This window comes from Drosophila miranda, chromosome XR (genome assembly GCF_003369915.1).
Source record: "Drosophila miranda strain MSH22 chromosome XR, D.miranda_PacBio2.1, whole genome shotgun sequence".
NCBI lineage: Eukaryota > Metazoa > Arthropoda > Insecta > Diptera > Drosophilidae > Drosophila > Drosophila miranda.
This window is the reverse complement of record NC_046674.1, coordinates 29,003,074-29,020,724: the sequence shown is the minus strand read 5'-3', so window position 1 is coordinate 29,020,724 and position 17,651 is coordinate 29,003,074. Positions and strand designations below refer to the sequence as shown.

Below are 17,651 nucleotides of genomic sequence, written 5' to 3'. Positions count from 1 at the left end.
GTCGTGTCGTGGCCATCCCATCCACTCCGTCTCCCTTTTCGCACTTCTTTCTCTTCACACTCTTCGATTATGAAATAAACATTTTGTAGCTGCATCTCCCTCCCTCTCCCACTCAATGTCTTCCCTCTCTGGCTGGCCCTTTCTTTTTTTAATAAGAAATACATCGTTTTACCATTTAGTTTTTATCTGTCTCCCTCTCTCTATCACTCTCTCTGCCGTTCCGTCTCTCTTTTTCATTAATCCAATTTGTTTTTGCTGTTTGAGCAGAGGGAGGTGCAAGGGGCAGATGCTAATTCAATTAGCGGATTATCGATATGCGCTCTCTGTCTATCGATTGCGCTACTCTGTCTATCGCCGGAGCCCCTTCCAACCACAGCATCGTCCCCTCTCTGTCGCACCAACTGCTTTGCAAGAAAATAGAGCGTCGGGGCCAGGCAGAGAACGGCGGACGGGCAGAATTCCAGTAAACGGCAGCGCAGCCCTTATACCCAGCGAGAGCGAAAGGGTAGGCAGCGCTGCAACGGCGAAAGGAACAAGAGAGGGGAATGCAGCGCAGCGACAGCGAGAGAGAAAACAATATAAAGAATGGAGATCCTCTGCAGCCGTCGCTGCTTTTAGTTGCACTGCATTTCTGTCGCACTCTCTTGATTCTCGCCGAAAACACAGTGAGGGGGGGAAAGGGGATCGGGATCAGTGGAGCATTTGGCCATACCGCTACGCCTGCGCACAACAGAGAGAGCAACAGGATGCTCCGTTTCGCACTCACCTTCTGCTGATGCTGCTGTTCTGCTCCGCTGTTCTGCGTCTAACAAAACGCGCGAGAGAGAGAGAGTGTGCTGCCAGCTCCGGCGCTGAGAGGATCAGGGCACTCTGCTGGCTGCGGCGTCGCTGCCTTATGCGTGCGCTTGCTTTTTTCTTTTCGCTTCTTCTTCTGTTGCTGCTGATCCTCTGCCCTGCTCTCCTCTTGTGGATGCTGCTTCTGTTATTGAATCCGGTTTTCGGATATTTCTTTCCACTTGTTATTTTTTTTTCTTTCTCTACAACTCCTTTTCCTTTTCTCCTCAAGAGAAAAAAAACACTGAACTGGTAAAAAAATGCACTTGGAATTTGTTTAGAAAAAAAGAAAACACACACCGACGCACACAGGCACGGCACACACACACACACGCAAAGAGGCAAAAACACCTACGCAAAGACGCGGCTCGGCAGGAAAAAACAAAACACGTGAACGCCGCCAAAAAGAAGGAAACATAGGACGCTGACGCCGACGATGGTCCTGCTCTCCGGTCTCTCTGTCCTGCTCTGTTTAAATGTTTAAACAATTGAACAATTCATGTATTTACCACGGAGCCCGAAAAAGCGCGGAAGATGGGACGCGACGAATCAGAAATACGTAAAACGGGCAAACGGCAAGCGGCAAACGACGCGCGTGGACCCAACCGATTTAAGCATTAGTACTAACTATTTGTGGGCGGCAAGGCCGTTCTTTCAAACCAAATGTTGCTGCTCGCTTAAAATGTTGCTCGGCAGCAAAACCTGTGTTGCTGGGGAAAAGAGGGGTATGGACAACAGACCAACCGGCCCAGAGAATTCAACGCATGCAACGTAAAATACACCTCAATGCTTAACATACTGTGATTGCTTACAGGGCTTGTAAACAATCACTTGTTGATCTAACACGGTGAGGTGAGGTGCGTGTTGTGTTTGAAATGTTGCTGGGCCATTTTTGCCTGTTGTCCATACCTTTCCATGGCCCGGCGGTTCGAGTTCGCTTAGCCTGTTCGATCAAACGTAATGTTGCAGAAAGTCCGGACTCATGTTCTTAAGGCACCCGAATTCGGCTGACTTCGGGTTTGAAGACAACCAACGATGTTACCGGCAAATCCGCTGGTCCAAACATGTTCGAGCACGGAAATGGCTTCCTGGCTTGCTGTAATTGTATGGGACTTGGCTATAAAATAGCGGAAGTTCAGCTAATGCTAAGTGTTTTAAAGGGTGTTTTGTCTGTCCAAGAAGGATTTCCCAATATGATGCCAGTCGTTGTCTTAATATGGTGTATGTTATTATTGTCTCCACCAATAAACTTTGTTTTTTTACTTTTACTTTAAGCAGTGCAATCATAAACCAACTTTAAACAATTAAGATCAATTCAAACAACTTAAAATAGTTATTTTATGGAGCTTTTGCTGAAACATAGTGTTCTCTGTAATTTTCCACTTGACTGTATAGCCCTCTTACTCTCACTGCATGCTTTTATATATGGATGGGAAAAGTCATATCTTAATAAACCCTATTTTGGCTACGACCGTGATTTTTAAAGAAGTGGCTAAAGATTTTTTTGTATTCTTATACTTTATACTTCTGTTTTCGCAGAATAATTGTGGCGTAATTTTTAAATAAATAATTGTCGTTCCACCATTAAGTAATAACTCTTCTAGCTTTTTTTCTCAAGCCCAGCCGATGTTCGTGCCAGCACTGTTCCTGACCCGTTCAAGTCGTTCGCTGTTGCTCGGCCGGTTCGATGCTGACGAGCACGCCTGCGCGCCTGTCAAGCCGGGGCGCAACAGTTTGACAATGTTGCACCTCGAGCATGTCTGATGTTGTTGAGTTAACATTTGGTTGCGCAGCGTCTAATCAATTACCGTCTCTCTCTACCTCACTCGCCTCATCGTGCCCCCTCTCTTTCTTGCGCTCTCCTCTGTCCGATCAGCTCCCAGCTCGAAAACTGTTCGATCGCGGACAACAGGTGTTGCGAGCGGGAGGCTCGAGTTGGGGTGCGAGTGCGTTTGAAGCAAGCATTTGCATGCGTTGAATGTCGGCCCACCCCCCCTCCCCCCACACGCTAACACACTATCTGTCGCTGCCCATGACTTTCAGTGTTTCGTATGAAGGAGAGAGGAGTCGGTGTTGCAGGGGGGGTTAATTAAGCGGCTTCTCATTTGCGTGCACTGCAAACCAATTGCCAGTCTAGTGGCAGGGAGGGGGGCAGCGAGGCCAGCTGACCTTGAACATCGACGTGCTGGCCCCGCCAACCCCCCGCTCAATGTCAAGCCGTGCTTCAAGTGGTTCGGAGAGACGCATGGGGGACAGCGAATTGCATGAAAAGGGTATGCTCGAACCGCGGGGAGGTGGCGGGACCCATTACGCTTTTCCAAAAACGAATAACTTCTCAGTTTAGAAGTTATGTCGATTGAAAATTGCCTGTGGTCTTTTTTTCGAAATAGAAAGATTATTTCTTAGAATCATTCAAATCTGATTACCATGAGATAGGGTTGCCACAGCAACAATCAATTAAGAAACAAGTTTTTGTGAGGAAAACATTGTTTTTTACGAAGATAATTCAACCAAACGCTGTACTTATATATATATAAATTTATTGTATATCTGTACAATATATAAATGAGTTTTATAGGGTGTCATAGTGTCGCGGTACGTATGCCGCAACTCCGATCTTCCAGCTGCTCTTTCGCCTTACACTTTTCCCACTTATCTGCTCTGTTTTCTTTTCCCGCTCTTTCTTTCTGTGTGTGTCCTGCATCCTTATCGGAACTTTCCCAGCCCCTGGATTGACGGCTATAATTACTTTAATGATGATTTCAGCTTCAGTTGACTCGTGGCTATCAGGGGGGGAGTGAAGAAAGACAGAAGGGAATGCCGTGAGAGAGCCTTATGGGTGGCGTGGGTGGCAGAGTGTCAGGGCCTTTGTTTGTGGGCGCTTAAAATGCAATTATGCCCTGAAAACTTTGCACGGGGTTTTCCCGCCCCAAAGGACATCGTTGAACGGGGAGCGAGGGGGGCTAGGTGGTAAATCTGCGGGGGATTGCTGTTTGGATGGAAAAATGAATTTGATTCGAATAAAGACATGTGAAAAAGTATTCCGACTATGGGATACCCTCTAAATGAAGTCTTTTCTGTTGGTTTAATGGTCAAATCTTAATGATTCTTAAAATTTAGGTAGATTAAGGGCGATGCTATATTTGTTTCGAATTGCATTGCTCCAGCATTAATGGATCCCTTATACCCTTATTTTTTGCCTGCAGCTAGTTGCAGCATCCATTGGCGGCCATGCAACGCATTCAATTGAAAATATTATTGCAAATTAACCCATTAATGGCTGCCCCTATGGAAGGAATGGAGAGAAAGGAGCAGGAAAAAGGACACCTGAAAGACAGCAGCTCTCTCTCGGGGTTCCATGGTATAATCACCAGAAGGAAGGGAGCAGCAGCCTACCAGCACGTGTCTACAGTGTATTGGAAATCACGTCAACACTTATGCCAGAGTTCAATCCTTTCGAGCCGTGGGAATCTTTTCCACTCATTCATACTTATATCTATGTCCTCCAGAACACGTCTTGAAAGGCTCTGGTGGCCAGCGAACACTTCACGAAGCTCGAGGTCGAGGGTTTTAAGACGCAAGATTTATTTATTTTTATATACCATTTCTGTACATAATCCAATAATAATTACCCTCGGAAAAAAACCACAAAATATACATTTTTCAAAAAAGATATTTTTGAATTTATGTTGATAAAGGTTATTGAATTCAATTAGGAATTGGAATACTGCCAATAAGGATTTCGTTCATACGGGAAGGCGTATTTGTATTTCTTTAAAAGAGCTCCTAACAGCTTCCACATGACGCCGAGCTGCAAAGAGAATTAAATCGAAATTATTGTTTTGATGTATCTTATGTTTTGTAATTATTAATTAAATTTAAATATTTACTTGTACAATGTACATTATTTTAATAAATATATAAAATATAAATGTACTTAAATTTGTTAGTAAAATTAAATTTACAATTTTTGTGGTTTAATTTAATTTTAGTTTGCTATGAACTGTTACAAAATTACATACATGTCGTGTGCACTACGCGAGTTTTTCTGATAAGAGTTTTGTTGTTGTTGTTGTTGTTGTTGTTGTTGTTGTTGTGGTTGGACTGAACCAAAATTCAACGCTAGCCAGTCCGGTCCAGTTCTTCTTGTATTTTTCTTGTATATGTAGGTACAATAATTAGGCGTCGCTTGAGGCATCGTTTGTTACAAAGCTATGGAATGACGGTTAAATTGCAGCCGTTTGACCAAAGCACTGGATGTCGCATTTTTCCGTTCAATGCCGTTACTCGAAATTCGAACAAATATTTAGCAGGGATACCATAAGCCTGAATGCCGTACCTCCATGTTGGCGCCAGGATTGCTTAATAAATAAGAACCTTAAGGGACAGGCTAATCCCGAAAAGCCAGCACAGCTTCCTGGCCTTACTGTCCAGACCACTTCTGATGATCTTTGTGTGGCTGTCAAATGTTAGTCGGGTATCCAACAGGACTCCTAGGTATCAATGCTGCCTGCGCTGTTCCAGAAGTTCGCCATGAAGGAAGACTCTAAGGCACGTTCCTCTTTTGAAGAGTGCGTCACACTTCTCTGGGTTTTTGGCCCAGTTTCGGCTTTTGTGATGGCGGAAGGCGGCGGTGAAAATTTTGAAAATACATACAAAATACAAATAATAGTCTTTGAGATCTAAGCGACAGACAGACAGACATAGCTATATCGAGTCGGCTATTAATGCTGATCAAGAATAAATATACTTTATAGGGTCGGCAACGCATCCTTATAGGTGTTAGGTGTTCTAGGAGTGCCGTTCACAAATACACGAAGACAATATCTTTTTTACATTCGACGATGCTGGTTTGTAGAAGTTAGCTGTGGCGTTTCACCCACTCTGAAAGGAGTCCTTCTAATGGGATTCCCTGCTTCGGAGTTTGGCACTTTGTTTTCGTAAAGCCAAAATGATACATTTCCGGCAACTAACCGAACATCCCGCTTGTCTAATAAGCCGTACTCTCACAGTCCAAACGTCTCTCTGCGTTGAAACGGGAACTCCTTTAAAACGGCAACAAAGCAGTCTCATTTTCGAAGAATACATTCAACTGATGCACAAATAAATTGCACTTTGCAATAGTTATATATATTACAACACAACTTCAACGATTGGAGCTTTGTGTCCATGGAAAATGGAAAAAAAATGTACAGAGAGGCAGCATCCAAACAAAGTTCCCATTAAGAAATACACAATAAGAAGGTTCCAGTGTGAGCAATGTTGAATGCATTGATATCTAATTACTGCAACGTTCTACCGTTCTACGTTCTGCCGAAAGGGGAGGAAGACCTGGTGCTGGACTCGATCAACGCCGTGGCATACACTTTCTCAACACTTGTATGTATATTTATAATGTAATATATTTTCCATAAGGAATGAACTTTCTTTCAATTAAGGTTTTTCCTTCCAAATGTTGATTTATGATCGAAGTTTTCGAGCTTTATCGGGAAGATTTATGGGATGTACTGCGATGTAACCATGTAATCATGAATTCAAATGAATCAATGAATAGGTAATTGAAACAGGGATAGATGCTTAGGTAATAGTGACATTTTAGTGGGGAATCCCCAAAGAGATACAGTGAAAGGCAGTCTGAACGTTTTTGTCGAGTCACAGATACTCTATGAGTAAATGCAAAGGCTGGTAGGGAGCATGGGGCATGGGGCATAGTGTGTGTTGGAGTCATGTCACGCACTCCCTCTCTCTTGGATTCCTTGGCATTATGCCTACAATTATTCAATTAAAAAATTGCATCCCTCGAGACAGTAAAATTATTTTAAACCCACTCTCATCCCCTGCCCCTCTGCCGCAACGCCAAAAACACCCACAACTTTTGGCCAACAAGGCGTGGACGTGGAGGCGAGTAGGCGTGGCTGACAACAATGTTGGCAGCTGCATGGAAGAAAACTTGGGAAACTTTTTAAGTGACTTCTAATAGCGAATTATGATGCAGCCGGAGGTGGTATGGGTGGCAGGAAGGCCAGGAAGGCCAGGAAGGGGCCAAAAGAGGGATGGGATGTGGAGGCGTGGCAAAAAGTTCACGCTTAAAACTTGACAACGATAACTTCATTGAGAAAGCAGGCAGGAGGAAGGGAAACATGCACACACAGACTGCCACACATTCCCAAAGAGAAAGACATGGAGAGAGCCCAAAAGTGAGAGAGAACATTTTAACAAAGTTAGGTTAGGTTGTTCCTTCCTTCCTTCCTGCCCTCCTGCCCTCCTGCCCTCCCTCCCTCATTTCCTCCTTCATTCCTTCCTGTCTCCGGTCCCGAATGTTGGACGAGTGTGTGCCGCGGATGGGACTTCATATAATGATATAATGACAAAGTGCACTCTGACATTTTGGGGCATCATCAGCGTCCGAATATCCTCTGTGGCTCACATTCATTCATTCCTTCGACATTGTGGGCTCTATTATTGGAAAGAATGTCTGTAATGGCTCTAAATGAGATCTATGTATATTCGGAATCTGAATGATTTCAGGACACACCATATACCCTTTGGCTTGCTTCGACTACAGGGTATACATATCATCATCATCATGATCATCATCATCATCTGTGGAACGCATGTCTGAGAAAACTGCATGCCCCGCACCTGCTGCTCTCATTTCTGTCGAAAAGTGCTTGGGAAAGTTGCTCGTTTTAATGAATTATGCGTACATTGATAATAATTTCTTGGTTAGCTTCGTCTTCGTAGTTCTGGCGGTGCCTGCTCCTCCTCTTCATTCCTTGCACAAGTTGATTTTTTGGCCATAACCCTGCACTTCACCCCTTCCCCCCCTCGACCCACACCGACTCTGGCATCCCATCCGACGCCTTCAGGCCGAAGAGAGCGTGTTGCTGTCTGCACTAATATAAAACTTTTTTGCACTTTTAATAAGGCTGCGTTTATGATGACAGTGGCGGAAAAAGCAACAGCAACACCAACACCAACAAGAGAATAAGAACAAGAAGAGGAGATGAGATGAACAAGAAGAGACGAGGAGAAGAAAGGAGGGAAAGTACTGCCGCCCTCATGCCTTGCATCATCTGCGTATGACGACGAATGTCAAAAAGTCGAGAACTTTCCAACAGAAAAAGAGCCGGAGAAGAAGGTGGAATGGAGAAAGTACTCGTACTCGTACTGAAGACGGGTGTAAAGAACAATGAGGGAGAGAGCGAAACAAAAAGAGAAGAGCACAGAAAACGCTAACGATGTTGAGGAATTATCTCAGGAAAACAAATTTGTATCAGGATATCAGAGGTCCCCAAACGAATTTAAAGGAGAAACACACCCATACGCACCCAGAATCTTTTATCCACCTATACAGACAACGATCAAATGACTGCCTAATGGTATATTTTATACATACTTCATTGCATTGATTCCGTCTCATTAAATACCCTCTGAATTCTATATCTTCGTCTAATTCTGAGGAGTTTTAATTGCTGTTTAAGATCGGATAGGATGTGCGTAAGTAATTTCCTCATAGGACAAAATGTAACTGCAGATCATTTGATACCTCTGAAGATCGCATACCCTTTAATTTGTTAACAGATTAAATCCCTGGAAATCGTTTATTCCCACAAGGAAGTACATACTTCTTGGAGTTCCACATATTTTAGAGTCCTCTCAATCATTGTTTTCAGGTATTTCTCCCCTTGAATCGGTTTAGTTCTTGGAAAAGGGATGCACTTTGGTCCGAAGGATGTTGCGCACTTTGATGTATTCTCCCTCACTCTTGTATCTCCTACCCTTCTATAAATTCCCTACTAGTGCCCCTTTTGAGAGGTGTGTTCCTGCTGCAGCAAACTCTTCTAATTGAGTTGTTTGCTCTCGTTGTTGCCCCGTCGTTTGTTTAAGGGGGCGTTTGGCATGTAATTGCATTAAATTTGCCTCAAAGGCCAGCAGACTCCGTGTAGTGGCATGGATTGCCATGGTTGGTGGCATGCCACTTAAAGAGGCCAAAACCAGAGCCAGCCAGAACGGAACCCCAGAGGCAATCCACAGAGAGACTCAGAGTCAGTCAATGGTATTTTAATAGAGCCTAATGGGCATTTTAATTGCCTGGGAAGGCCCCCGCAAATTGGGTGGGGGTGCCTGGGGGGCAAGGGCGATAAAAGTCACACGAATTGTAGGCGTGGCACAGACCCACAAAAGGAGGGAGACGGAGAGAGAGAGAGAGAGAGAGTGACAGAGCCGAGGGCTTTATCTTTATGAATATCGCGACACTTTATGAAGGCCCCCGAAACGACAACGACGGCGATAAAAACCGAAATACGTGTCCAGCCAGGGCCCCTCTGTGGCTGGAGCTTTAGGAGGGAATTACAGAGTGGGAGAGACAGTGTCACGTATCTGACAGATATGTCTCTCCAGATATATGCATGTACATACGAGTACTCGTCGGAACACACATGACTATGGCACTGTTTTCGGAACTATTTTGGCTATCTGGGTCGGTCTTTTCTCTAAGCAAGTACGAGTATTCTCTCCGTCACCTCAGCTCACAACTTCTGTGTTCTGGTTCTTAATGGTTTCTCCTTTTCTCTATCTCTATCGCTATTTCTTTTTCTGTTTGTTCTCTTTGTTCTTCTTGTTCTGGCTTAATTGATTGAGTGACCGCAAGGCGATTAGTAAAAGGTTTGACACACTTCAGAGCTCTCTGATTGATGGATCGAGAGAGACTTCTTTGGCTTAGCGAAAGCTGACATCGAGGTGGAACGAAACGGTGGCTCTGGGTGAACCAGAGTACCAGCTATTCCCATTAAATCTATGCCTGATCTGCACGATCTGACACTGTCTCTCTCTCTCTCTCTCTCTCCGCCCTACCCCTGAGCGTCTGCCTCTTGTGGCCATCCTTCGACTGCCGCGGGGCCGCCCCATGTTATACAACTTAATGGGCAGGCCGGCAGTCGGTTGCCGGAGTAGCAGTCGGCAGCAACAAGTTGGATGTCATCATCGTCACCTTTAACAGCAGAGCCAGCCACAGAGGCAGAGTGGTTGCACTGCAACCACCACTACATCATGATCCGCAGCATCTGTTGCTCAACAGCATGGGCCAGAGGCGTTGCAGGAAAGGAAAGCGCGAGTCGGTAGCGAGTAGCGAGATGCACAAGTATCGAGTAGCTATGAAATGCGAAAAAAACAACAGCAAAACGATACAAAGTAATGGAAAATAGTGGAATCGAGTGAAAAGTAACTAGTTACTGAATAGCGATTAGTAAAAGAACCGAGTAGAGTGTAACTGTGGAAAATCAACGAAAGGCAGGATTAAAACAAAACAGCAGTATCGAGTGAAAGTTAATAGTAACGCAAAATAAAAACCATACAAGTAGCGAGTAGCCCGTAGGGAAGTATCGAGTAGCAGCGATTGCAAGAAAAGAACGAAGCTAAGAAAAGACGATTACAAGAGTAGAATCGGGGAAAAGAAGTAGGGAAGAGCGAGTGCAAAATAGCGAGAGGCAAGTTGAAGTGAAAAGGAAAGTTGACAAAGAATACTCGATTGTAAGTAGTGGGAAATTGTAGAATCGAGCTAGAGCGGTAATGATTAGCGAGTATCTTGTACTAGCAACGAGTGCGTAGCAATGAGAAACACCGACAACGAGAAAGAACGGAGGGACAAAACAATACCTCGTCTGTTGTCGTTTTAAATTTAACAAGTAGCGAATGGAAATAATGTATTTATACATTTGGTTCCATGAAACCTTTCTTAAAGCCTTCTTTCGGCAGGCATCTAATGGGTCTCGTTTTGGCTTACGCCACTGCACTCCAAAATGCACACAGTAGCAGCAGCCAGCAACCAGTAGCGAGTGGCAAGTGGCAAGTAAGTGGGATGCTGATGCGGCAACTGTGTTTGCTGGGGACGACGATGATGATGATGATGATGAGGATCCCAGCGCAGACGATGGATGATGCAACTTGTTTCCTGATTTTATCATCCATTCCCCGCCGTTTGCCCCATCGCCCCATCCCTTTTCACCCATCCGAAAATGGTGTTGCTTAATTATAGATATTCGTTTTGGCCAGTGACAAGAAGATCTCTCTGTGGCGCCCTTTTGCCCTGGCGAAACCCTAGCGATGATTACATATGCCCTCCCCTTCCTCTTCCCCTTACCGTAGACGGCATCTGGAGACAAAAGCTTAGAAGGCGACAAAGGGAGTTGCATGCCACATGGGAGCAGGCGAAGCATCAGAGAGAGAGAGAGAGAGAGAGAGGGCTCACTTTTGTCGTGGAGTGTTAATGGGAAATTGAAAATCCATTTGCTGATTAATTTCTCGCCGAAAAGAAAAACAGCATCCACAGCAGAAGAAAAACATTTACGTAAATGAACTTTTCCTTCTGCTGTTGGATGCTGGATGTTTGGATGCTGCTGCCTGATGCCAAAAAGAGTCGTCGCAGGCAAAAGTTTTCCATTTTCCATTTTCAGTTGAGTTCAGTTTCCAGTTCAGTTCGTTGTTTGTTTGCTGTTTGTCGCTTCGCTTCGCTCCTCTCCTCTCCCCTCCCCACCCACCGCTTTTGTTGGGGTTCACACAAAAAAAATGTGTTGGTGAAATGTTTTTTTGCATTCGTTGTTTTGCAGTCTTCTAGTTTTATTTATGTCGCCTCCGGTAACCATCTCCGTCTCCATCCAGTGTCTGTGCATGGGCATTACCAGCGGCTTAAAGCAAGGCTCTAGGAGACGAGGATTCTGTCATCGAACCAAAAGCGGATCTGCCTCAGAGAGAGTACAAGGGAGAGCTTGTGGGTGGTGGTCAGGCGGCAGCTTCTTTTTGATGCACGTTCCTTTTCCTCTCTGAAAAGAGATCAAGCCAATTGTTACTTGATTCTTGAGTCTCCTCGGCTTACAGATCCTCAATTCCCTTTGACACTCGCTTTGATGGCAGCGAGAGTATACAGCATTCAGGCTCTACCCCACAGTGGACCAAAGTTAGCCCGTCTGCCTAATCAACTGTCCAAATCGGTAGAGCTCGCCCCTCTCCCATCTGCACATTGGGCGCATGCATTATTCAGTAGCTGGTCCTGCGTCCTGTGCGCCAGCTTGCAGCTTGATTCGAATTGTCTCCAGAAGTTGTCGGCAGCTTCAACTTTGCTTTGCTTTTGCTTTGCACCTTCTGTGACAGCCGGAGAGACGTCTCCAAAAACTTGGATTTGCTGTCGCCCCAAATGAGGAACGAGGCGAGAGCATGAGGAAAGAAAATACAGGAAAAACAAATACGACAAACTCTGTGGAGGAGCCCTCATATAGAATACCGGAATCGTTCGCATATCTATGGGAGCGAGGGGGGATGGCCGGGTGTACCCGACTCATCTCCAAGTCCAAGAGTCCTAGTGCTGTATGCAAAATGCAAAAGTTTAGCCAGTAAATCTTTGCAAGTGGCACATAAACTTTGCCAAAGAAACTTTTTTGTGCCCCCTCCCACTGCCCTGCCACGAAAGTTCCAGTACAAAAATCTACAGAAAAAAATGATACAGTGCCAAGGAAAGTTTCGCAAAGGCAATGCCAAGAGGCGCCCCTCTGCCCTCATAGGCCGCTGCACGAATTGTGATTTATGGCTTAGCAATGATCTATCTGATGGCAGGCAGTGTGGCAGGATAATGCAGGATGGGCAGTGGTAGGGGGAGTGCGACCTGGAGTGCCACCTGGCAGGTGGACGGCAGGATGAGAGGGTAGGCCATCTGTCTTAGTTAGTTTCGATCGTCGATTGCCTAATAGCTGGTGACGGACATCATCAGAGTGCACGAATCGCTTCCTGCTTTGGATTTTTCTTAAAAATGTATTCCCAGGTTTTGCTCTCGAGTCATGCGGCAGCTCCCATCGGTCCCTGGGATTGCTGCCTCTTCTCCGCCTTCAGATTCGAGAAAGAATAGCTAAATCCTGTGATTCTCCGAATAGTTTGAGTGTCTCATTGGGCAATCGCTTTTGCTGCCGATTGCAGCTTGCAGCTTGCAGCTGCTGCTGCTGCTGCAGCCCCCTCCATTAAATGTTGCAGCTGCAATACAGACGCAGAGTTAGAGTCAAAGAGAGTCACAGAGAGTGACAGAAACGGTGTTGTAATTAAGCCAAAGCGAATGCCTCAAGTGGCGCGGCGACCCAATAGGGCCAAAGCGTCGTCGGCGTCGTCGCCGTCATCGGTTGCGCCACCTTCTCAGCTTCAGCTTCAGCCTTAGCCTAAGCTTCTTCCTCACACCCTCTCTCGCTCACGCTCTCTCCATCGCCATCTCCATCTCCCTCTGCCACTTCCACCAAGGTCTAACGCTGTCTGGCTGTCTGTCATTAAGTTTTGGGGTCCGAGAGCCCTCGACAAATGAATGCCTAACGAGTGACAAGCAGCACAGGCAGGCAGTCAGTCATCAGGCAAGATCTCAGCCCGAATTGAATCGAGTGGCGTTTTAACCCAAAAAGTGCATGGCTCTTACAAATAGGTGACCCCGACACACACAAAACAATTGCAACAGATCATCATCATCATCTAAATCATCTTTGTCGTTGGCGTCATCATCATTAGGCCTCTTCGCATAATCATCTTTTTGGGGGCTTATCTCCGGCTGCCCCATCAGCGCGCTTGGACTAATTGTCGACACCTCATCCGCATCTGGGCGCATCATCCAAATATCGGACCTGATTAGGCTGTTGTTCGAAAATAGTTTCGGAAGAGGTTTCGTTGTGATGCGATCCCCCACTCCCACTCCCAAATCCAATCAAATCCTCTTGATTTCTTTGGGAATTTCCTCCATGATTGCTTGTACGGTGCTGGCCGAAAGCACCGAATAATCGATTTATCTATCGAATGGTTTTTCTCGATGCACATGTGCAATGTTCCCCGGGCAAAGACAAGCGATTTTCTCAAAACAAAAAGGTTTAAGATGGGGATTAATTTGAGGTTTAGCATCTACAGCCAAAAAGACACTTTGTCCTAAGTTTTCTTCGCGCACTGTCTGTCCTCGCCCATTTGTCATCTGTCGGCGGTGGCAGCTTCCTCAATTTGCCCCTGCTTGTTGCACCATTAACCATTTCAGAGGGATTGCCACACTGTTCCCCAATATATTGCCTCTGCCACACACCACATCCCCCTTCTTGTATGTATGTAGCTGTGACCCCCTCCAAAAGCTGTAGCATAAATCGCTTTAGCCAAACATGAAGCGCGTTCGCATAATTTTCAATATCGCGCCAATAAAGAAGCAGCCAAGACATGGGATAGAACGGGCGGTAAAAGGGTGATAAAAGGGGGATAAGGGAGCGCTTGAAGAGGGGTAAAAGGGGGGTTTGAGGAAAAGGGAACGTCGAAGAGGAGTACGGGATTTGGGGAGCAGAATCGAAAGTGTGGGTGCTTGACAGGAATTATATTGAAAATTGAAAAAAATAAACCTTCTCCCGTGGATGGCTCCTTCGTACGAACACAGGCATTGCACTACACACATTGCCATTAGCACCTTGCCACCTTGCCCCTGTTCTGCCCCTGTTCTGCCCCTGCCACATCCTATCATTGCCACATCTCTTCCTCCTCTCAGGTTGGAGATTTATGCGCCATATGTTAAGGGTTGTAGGAGGGGGCTGCAGGGAGTGCCTGGAAATATGCTAAAAATGTGTTTTTTCCTCGCAATTTTTTAACAATTTTTCTGCCTGAGTTTTGCCTTCATTTGCCTTCGCTCCTTTGCTCCTTTCTGCATGCCACATGATCATATTTTCCTCGTATTTTTTTCCTCTCGTGTTTGCTGCTAAAAGCAATCAAAAGTTTTTCATTTACAGCCGCCAAACGGAGGGGGAAATAGAATTCATTTACAATTTATATTTTATACATTTTTTACTTCACAGAAGTCAAAGTGGAAGGAGGCTATACTGGGGAGGGAGTGGTGGATTTCATTGGAGATAGATTGGGGGATCCAAAGGAAAGAGATCTGACGAGCCAAGAAGAGCTATGTCTCTCCATTTGCAGCTCCAAAAATGGAACCCAAAGAAGATTCAGATATACTGAAGATTCGTTCAAAGCTAAGAACTTTTGGGATCATTTTCAAGGGAATATCTCGTGTAGATATATATAAGGCCTCATTATTGACAAACAAATATCTTCATCTTTACTTCCTTTAATGCCATACAAGATTACTCTTAGGCGACTTTTATTGGCTTCTGATTAGATTTGATCCAATACCAAGGTTTGCTTACAATTACAAAAGGCTCGACAGGGGGCGATTACTCTTCTGAAGATCCTTTTCTATCGTTTAGTTTTCCAAAAAATTAAATCAAAACCAATGTTTCCCCTCTCCCCCTATTTTGTTGAATGACAACAACATCCCCGAGAGCCCTCAAGCTCTCAATCAAAGTTGCTCTCAATCCCTCTTCGATATCTAGCAAAAAAAACTTTCCCTTGAAACTTCCTCTGGGGATCTCCCCTCTTCCCACGTCTAAAGCTCCAAAATATTTCTGTTTTTCATACCCTTTCAGCGACGGGTACTTGCATCCCTATAACGGATCTGTTTCTATGGAATACATTGGATTGATAGCCCAGATCTGATTATATAACCTTATAACTGAGTATAGAAACGATTGAGGAAGGCAGTACTTTTCTTTCCAACGATCACTGAGGGTATTCCAAGCTTCGTTTATTTCTGTTATTACTATTTTTTTGGCTTACATGTAACCTCTCCCTTTCCTACATTTCATGCTGCAATTTATGCGACCAGCCCGTCAGTTGTGCAACCGCACAACCCTCTAGCAACTCCACAGCCCCCCCTACCCCCCTGGAAAAGCTGCCCGGAAAAGCCCGCGGACTGCCAAACCAACTTCAAAATTCTCAATATAAACACATAAATCCTTTGGCACTGATACAAACGGAGATTCTATGGGAAGCTTGGTCATTGGGGGGGGGTGTGCCACAAACAGGGGCAGGGGGTGCTGGAGGTGCTGGGGGTTGGCGATTGTCTGGCCAACAACAAATAACAACAACCTTGGTTCAGACATCCTCCATTCTACAAAAGAAGAGACGCAGCAATGGAGTCTGTGCTGCCGTGGGGAGGTGGAATGTGGCCGTTCAACAAAAATATTATTGGGGCGTCCCCGTTGCCAGTAGTGGGCGTGGCCCCAGCTATGGAATAAATGGGAGAGGAGACAGACGAGAGAGAGAGGAGAAGAGACAGAAAAAAGTTACACCTTTTGGACCAATTTTGTTGTTGTTTGGCTGCAACTTTTATAGGAAGGAAGGAAGGAAGCAAAAGGGAAGGGAAGGGAAGGGAAGGGAAGGGGAAGGGCACTTGGGCACTTCTCGATGTTGGACAAAAGTTGAATTATTGCAACCAGGGAGGGGCCAGGAGGTAGGAGGCAGGAGGCAGGAGGTAGGAGGCAGGAGCCAGGACCCAGGAGTGGGGGGTGGAGCCATGCATTATGGATTCCCAGACAACAAGCTGTTTGCACTTATATGGCTTAAGGTCGCCGTCGAAGCGCCAAGAGCACGAACCAGAACCAGAACGAGAACCAGAAAACCGGGACCAAAACTGGGACACAGAGAGAGTCCAAGCAAGTCTGGAGAAGTTTCCTCCCGCCCTGTTCCTGGGTGGAAAACTAAAGATAGTTAGAGCTCTAGATATCCAGTTACTAAAACTGAATGATGAATGAACAGCTTGGGAGTAGTGCAGCAGCATTTCTTTACAGAAGCGGTCAAGTGAATGGTCTTACCGTTAGAGTAGGGTAATGCAGCACCACCCCACGGCTTGTAGAATAGTTGGGCTGCTTTTTTGCGTGCTATTTCATTAAAAGAAAGATCAGGCCACGATTATGGCTCAATAGAGTGCGCAGAAGAGTGGATTAGATGCCAACTAAAAATATAGCAACACATCAGTGGAGGCAGCCTCTGAAACTCTGAACCTGTGATCCGCTGCCCCTTCTTCCACCCGTTTGGGGGGCTTATTTATAAGGTCGTTTACCACCTGGAGCTCTTCGTCACTCACTCTCGTTAATCTCTTTGGCCTGAAGGCGGTGGAGAGACATCCATTAGTTGGGCCCTGGGCCCGTCCATGAACAAAAATAGCCATATCGATGTGCATTTGTCCAGCTCTGCAACTGCTCTGCCATGCCATGCCATGCCGTGCCGTGCCACTGTCTGTGGCAGCACTAAATCAATGTTGGGATTGTCCATTGTGTGCTGCCCCGCTGTGAGGCAGTAGCCAGTGGCAGGCCACACCGCATTTCGCAATCCAAACAGAAACACCCGACACAAATGCTTAGACTTGGGGAGGGGCAGCATCGCTTAAAATGTTGATTGTCGCACATCGAGTGTCGCCTCTGTCTCTGTTGCAAGGTGGCAGAGGTAGGAAAGTGCCGCGGGTGTTGTAATTGAAAGGGTCGCTCTGAGGCCCAGAGCAACTCAAGCGCTAATTAGATGACATCGAAGCGGCACATCGAACACCACCTGAGTGGGGGCGACTCCAGTGGACTTTTGTCTCCCCCCGCAGCACACAACAGCCACACCAAAGGAAAGGCAGGCCGGCAGCCGAAACGGAAATAGAGAAAACAACCCTTCAATAGGGCTTCCTCCCTTTCCCATTTAATGGTTCAGCGCCTCGTTCAGGGTCCATGGATCCCAGGGTCCATGACTGGACGATGATGCACTGCAGGGTCGCCGTGTCGGCGTCTTTAAAAATGCACATAATTAAAATTTATGAAGACATCGCGGTAGCATGGGGTCAGGGGGCATGGGACACTCAAATTAAATACCTGTAAAATGAGAGCCCGATAGAGGCGCGGCGGCAGCCCAGTCGAGGGGTCAGCAGAGGTGGCCTGAACACCGAACTGGAATGA

The 17,651-nt window shown here is 45.9% G+C and overlaps 1 protein-coding gene across 1 annotated transcript in view; it reads right to left on the bottom strand.

Annotated features, from left to right (window-relative positions):
* Positions 1 to 1,469, bottom strand: part of LOC108152386 — an 85,952-nt gene extending 84,483 nt beyond the window's left edge. The window contains exon 1 of the mRNA XM_017281683.2: positions 767 to 1,469. The gene's annotated coding sequence lies outside the window, so the exon portion shown is untranslated. The remainder of the gene's footprint in view (positions 1 to 766) is intronic.
* Positions 1,470 to 17,651: the final 16,182 nt, after the last annotated feature.